The sequence below is a fragment of the Salvelinus fontinalis genome, chromosome 1 (genome assembly GCF_029448725.1).
Source record: "Salvelinus fontinalis isolate EN_2023a chromosome 1, ASM2944872v1, whole genome shotgun sequence".
In the NCBI taxonomy this organism is placed as follows: Eukaryota; Metazoa; Chordata; class Actinopteri; order Salmoniformes; family Salmonidae; genus Salvelinus; species Salvelinus fontinalis.
Window position 1 is genome coordinate 18,633,197 of NC_074665.1, and position 6,350 is coordinate 18,639,546.

Genomic DNA, 6,350 nt, shown 5'->3' on the forward strand with positions numbered 1-6,350 from the left:
GCATTCCCGTGTAGCAAGCCCTAACACACACAGACAGTGGCATTCCCGTGTAGCAAGCCCTAACACACACAGACAGTGGCATTCCCGTGTAGCAAGCCCTCACACACACAGACAGTGGCATTCCCGTGTAGCAAGCCTTCACACACAGACAGTGGCATTCCCGGGTAGCAAGCCCTCACACAGACAGTGGCATTCCTGTGTAGCAATACCTCACACACACACAGACAGTGGCATTCCCGTGTAGCAAGCCTTCACACACAGACAGTGGCATTCCTGTGTAGCAAGCCCTCACACAGACAGTGGCATTCCCGTGTAGCAATCCCTCACACACACAGACAGTGGCATTCCCGTGTAGCAATCCCTCACACACAGACAGTGGCATTCCCGTGTAGCAAGCCATCACACACACACAGACAGTGGCATTCCCATGTAGCAAACCTTCACACACACAGGCAGTGGCATTCCCGTGTAGCAAGCCCTCACACACACACAGTGGCATTCCCGTGTAGCAATCCCTCACACACACAGACAGTGGCATTCCCGTGTAGCAATCCCTCACACACAGACAGTGGCATTCCCGTGTAGCAAGCCATCACACACACACAGACAGTGGCATTCCCATGTAGCAAACCTTCACACACACAGGCAGTGGCATTCCCGTGTAGCAAGCCCTCACACACACACAGTGGCATTCCCGTGTAGCAAGCCTTCACACACAGACAGTGGTATTCCCGTGTAGCAAGCCCTCACACAGACAGTGGCATTCCCGTGTAGCAATCCCTCACACACACAGACAGTGGCATTCCCGTGTAGTAAGAATGACTCGGGTCAGGTCACAAATACAGCATCTAGGTGCTGCTTGAATTGGCATCAGTTAGATGTTGAAACATTCAAACAGTGTGAGGGTATATTCTTACTTGTCAGTTGGTGTTGAGGAAAAGGTCAGCTGAATTCTCTAACTATGGAATATCCTAACCTTTCAAAATGCCAGATTGTCATGCTACACAATTTTTCTCAGTGTGTCCTTGAAATTACCTTGCAACCCAACTTGTAACAGTCTGTGACAACCCACTACGGAATGAAAATGCTACCGTTTGTGAGCGGCTGCTCAGTGGATGGGCCTCGAGACCACAGCAAGGAACAGTGAAGTTGAGGCTTTACAGAACTAAAGAAAGGTGCCAAAAGAACCTGTCACCAACTGCACATTGTCACAGCACTGAGACCCACAGTGAACGGCCTGTTAAGTCGCTGGCTCTTAGTATGGCAAAGCCCACATTACCCTCCTCTAACAGTCAGGGGGTCAGTGTCTTCCAGCAGCGTTTATATGAAAGGAGCACTTCACCACTTTTTCACATGTTCATTGTCTCCAACACCAAACCACTGTCCAGCCTACATACGTGAAAACATAAATGTTTCATTCTACAGTCAAAAGCTAAAGTGGCACTTTAAGTTTAAACTAGGTGTAGTTATTATTGAACTGTAAGAGGAGTCATAAGCTGGGAACGGGACGGCAGTCATCTGCGCTGGTGGGACCACACACTGTAAACAACGGATTGACCGGGTGTTGCCTCATGTCCCAGACTCCCTGCACTCTCTCTCTCTGTCTGATGAGGTATGCTACGCTACGACAACGCACGGACAATGGCCAGCACAAAGCCATATCAGGATGGAGAGAGTAGGGGAGAGAGGGAGATGGAGGAGAGAAGGGTGGGGAGAAAGGGGGGTGGTGGTGGGCGGGGAAAAATAGAGAGAGAGAGAATAAGGAAGTAAGAGAGAAAGAATATTATCAGCATGACTGGTGGACTATTGGGTTTGTGATTGAACTAACTGAACATACTGTAATTGAGGCAGGCTATTGTCAGTGAATATGAATTGTCCTGCAAATGGTATATCATTCCCTCTGAAACAGTTCAAATTGTCAGGAATCGCCACCAAATGACTGTAGTTGTCACCCAATAATCAACAGCTTTCAAGTTACAGCTTTTTTTTTCCTCACAGAATTTGTCTTTCTCTGGCATAAATCTTGATATAACTCTTCTATCATGATCATGTTCTGCTGTCATGACGATTACAGTTTACTGAGCTTGCTTCTTACTTTGTGGGTCCGAGGGGATTCTCAGTCCTGTTGTATTAAAGGATTCGTCATGTCCAATAGTACAGGGCCTGAAACTGTTTAATGGAAACAATGCTTGGAATGTAAGATCTGCTATCAAAAATAAATGTGTCTTGTTGTTGTCTAGACTCCATTCTAGACTCCATTCTAGACTCCATTCTAGGCTGATGGTGCTCTTCATTTTGTTCATACTTCTAATACTTGAAATTAATAACAAGATGCCGTACAGCTGGATGGCCAAATGTAACATGGTATCACACTTTTCATTCATTGTCAAACAAAGCCTAAATGATTCAACAGTACACAGTTCTCCTCATATTGTCTAGCTAGTCAGACACTTGTCTTTCAAAGCACAGGGAGCCCCAGTAAAGATACATGATATTTGCAACACTAGCATGACTAGTGTTTATCACTGTCTTTCAGAGTGAAATCACTCAAATTGGAGGTCAGCTTTACACATTGAAGGAAAGCTACTGGTCTGCCTCCCACTCGGCTACAGTAACAGAATACAGCAGAGTTTGATGCAGCACCAAAAAAGGAGCTGTTCAGTAAATAAGGGGACTTGGCAGACCACGCTCCCCGCAAGGCATGTAGGGAAGAAATCATCCCACTGTAGGTGTGGTCTGGGAAAAGAAAAACATTATACCCTCAATCTATCGCTTGTGTGAGTGTCTGCGTCTACGCATTACCGCAGGTGAAAAGACACCCTGCATGTTCAACTAAAGATAACCTTTGAACCCCCGTCAGTCAGTGTTTAGCTGCACTATATACTTCCTGTCCGCTCCTGCGGGGACTTTTATTCTTTATTATGAGACCTCCTCTCATTATTTCCCTCATTGAAGACATATGTGTGCCTAAATTATAGTAACTACAGTAACTAATTCAGTAAGCCTTGTTTTGAAAGACCTTTCAGAAGACCATGGGTACAGTATACAGCATTACGCAACTATACCAAGTACAGACGACAAGTTGTTGTCTATTTGAGAGGTTCTAACAGGAAGATGTGAGTCGTCACTATACCCTTGTGCCACATGACTTTACAGTCATCTCTCTCTCACTATCGTCCACTCATGCCTCGTTCATTGAATTGAGTCTGCGGCATTTATGGGGAAAGTGAGTCTAGACCAGAGGTGTCAAACTCATTCCATGGAGGGCCTTATGTCTCCAGGTTATTCTTTTTTCTTTCAATGAACACCTAGACAACCAGGTGTGTGGAGTTCTTTACCAGTTACTGACCTTCATTTATCAATCAAGGACAAGGGAGAAGCGAAAACTCGCAGGCACTCGGCCCTCCGTGGAATGAGCTGGACACGTGTTCTAAGACCATTACATCTCCCTCAACACAGCTACTGTTGCTATGGTTCCAACTATCAACACTGATAATACCCCTCTCCACATTAAACCCCATCTGACATCAGTCCATAACAGCAGACATCAACAGGGCAGTGCGTGCAGAAGGGCCCTGCTCCATTGGCATGTGCTTTGACCCAAAATGGCAAAGCAGCTGTGCTCTTAAAGGATGTCCCAGGCATCTGCTCACAACCAGCTCTGGAATGTCTTATGGCGACTCCTCGCAAGCAAGTCCTGAGCCCGAGCCCATTTTGTGAGAGAGAGAGAGAGAGCGAGAGAGAGAGAGCGAGAGAGCGAGAGAGAGAGAGCGAGGCTGCTTACTGTATGCTGCATTCTAGTAGGCTACTGTATTCTAAAAAAATGTCTGGGACAAATTGTGTTAGTTAACTCGTGTATAGATGCAGTACCTCAATACAAATTCTGAGGTAGTACATCAGTACAATGCAGTACCTCAGTACAAAATAGACAAATTCAGTTCCTGAATTATATTATCTGATGTTATCAGTAGGGTTAACCTATGGATATTATCTGGTGTTATCTGTAGGGTAAACCTATGGATATTATAAGGTGTTATCTATAGGGTAAACCTATGGATATTATCTGACGTTATCAGTAGAGTAAACCTATGGATGTTATCAGCTGTTATCAGTAGGGGTAACCTATGGATATTATCTGGTGTTATCTTTAGGGTAAACCTATGGATATTATATGCCATTATCTGTCTTTTTATTTTATTATTTCACCTTTATTTAACCAGGTAGGCCAGTTGAGAACAAGTTCTCATTTACAACTGCAACCTGGCCAAGAAAAAGCAAAGCAGTGCGACAAAAACAACACAGAGTTACACATAAACAAACGTACATGTCTCTGTTGGTTTCCTCTTCTTCTATTGTTGTATTCAGCCTCACCTGACCTCTGCCCTCTGGCCTACTGCCCTCTCTTGTCTGCGGTCTGAGAGCACTGGAACTCTTTGGAACTTTCTGGAACTCTCTGTACTCGATGTGCCTTTTCCTCTCTCTCCCCCTAGTGGCATAATAATAACCTTGTTGTTCCTCAGCAAAAACAGCATTTCGGTAGGAGTTAATATATAGAGATAGCGAATTTAACCCAACCGCTTAAATAGAGTGTTCTATGAAGTACATAGACTACCGTTCAAATGTTTGGGGTCACTTACAATGTCCTTGTTTTTGAAAGAAAAGCAAATTTTTTTGTCCATTAAAATTACAAAATTGATCAGAAATGCAGTGTAGTCATTGTTAATGTTGTAAATGACTATTGTAGCTGGATATGGCTGATTTTTTATGGAATATCTACATAGGCGTACACAGGCTGTCGCGTTCGTTGAAATGAGCGGACCAAGATGCAGCGTGGTATGTTTCCATCCTTTTATTTGTAATAGAAAACTTAAAGAACAAAACAATAACGTGAACAAACGAAACATGACGCTTAGAGCAGTGCTCACAGGCAACTATACATAGACATGGTCCCACAAAGCACAATGGGGAAATGGCTACCTAAATATGATCCCCAATCAGAGACAACGCTAAACAGCTGCCTCTGATTGGGAACCACACCAGGCCAATAGAGATACAATTCCCCTAGATAACCCACCCTTAATCACACCCCGAACTAACCAACATAGAGAATAAACAGCTCTCTATGGTCAGGGCGTGACAGAGGCCCATTATCAGCAACCATCACTCCTGTGCTCCAATGGCACGTTGTGATAGCTAATCCAAGTTTATCATTTTAAAAGACTAATTGATCATTAGAAAACCCTTTTGCAATTATGTTAGCACAGCTGAAAACTGTTATGCTGATTAAGGAAGCAATAAAGCTGTCCTTCTTTAGACTAGTTGAGTATCTGGAGCATCAGCATTTGTGGGTTCGATTACAGGCTCAAAATGGCCAGAAACAAAGCACTTTCTTCTGAAACTCTTCAGTCTATTCTTGTTCTGAGAAATTAAGGCTATTTCTCGTACAACGCTGTGTACTACTCCCTTCACAGAACAGAGCAAACTGGCTCTAACCAGAATAGAAAGAGGAGTGGGAGGCCCCGGTGCACAACTGAGCAAGAGGACAAGTACATTAGAGTGTCTAGTTTGACAAACAGACACCTCACAAGTCCTCAACAGGCAGCTTCATTAAATAGTACCCACATAACACCAGTCTCAAAAGTGAAGAGGCGACTCCGGGATGCTGGCCTGGTGTCACGACTTCCGCCGAAGTCGGGTCCTCTCCTTGTTCGGGCGGGCGCTCGGCGTCGCCGGTCTTCTAGCCATCATCAATACACTTTTAATTTTCCATGTGCTTTGTCTCGTTTTTCCTCACACCTGGTTTCAAATCCCTCAATTACTTGTTGTGTATTTAACCCTCTGTTCCCCCCATGTCTTTGTGTGGGATTGTTTATGGTAGTGCTTGCGCACGTTCCCCGTGAGCGCACGACAGGTTATTTTTGTGCCTATTTATCTTGTTGTTCTGGATCCCGTTGGTTTTGCTTAATAAATCTCCGGTTATCACCCAGTTCTGCGCCTGACTTCTCTGCTGCCAATTACGCACCCCGCTACACCTGGGTTCTTTTGCAAATCTTAATCTTTTATTTTTATTGGCTAGTCTGAGATATGACTTTTTCTATTTGCAGCTCTGCCTAGAAGGCCAGCATCCCGGAGTCACCTCTTCACAGTTGACGTTGAGACGGGTGTTTTGCGGGTACTGTTTAATGAAACTGCCTGTTGAGGACTTGTCTGTTTTCTAAAGATTAGCCTTTGTAAAATGATAAACCTGGATTAGCTATCACAACGTGCCATTGGAACACAGAAGTGATGGTTGCTGATAATGGGCCTCTGTACGCCTATGTAGATGTTCCAATCAGTCGTTTACAGCTATA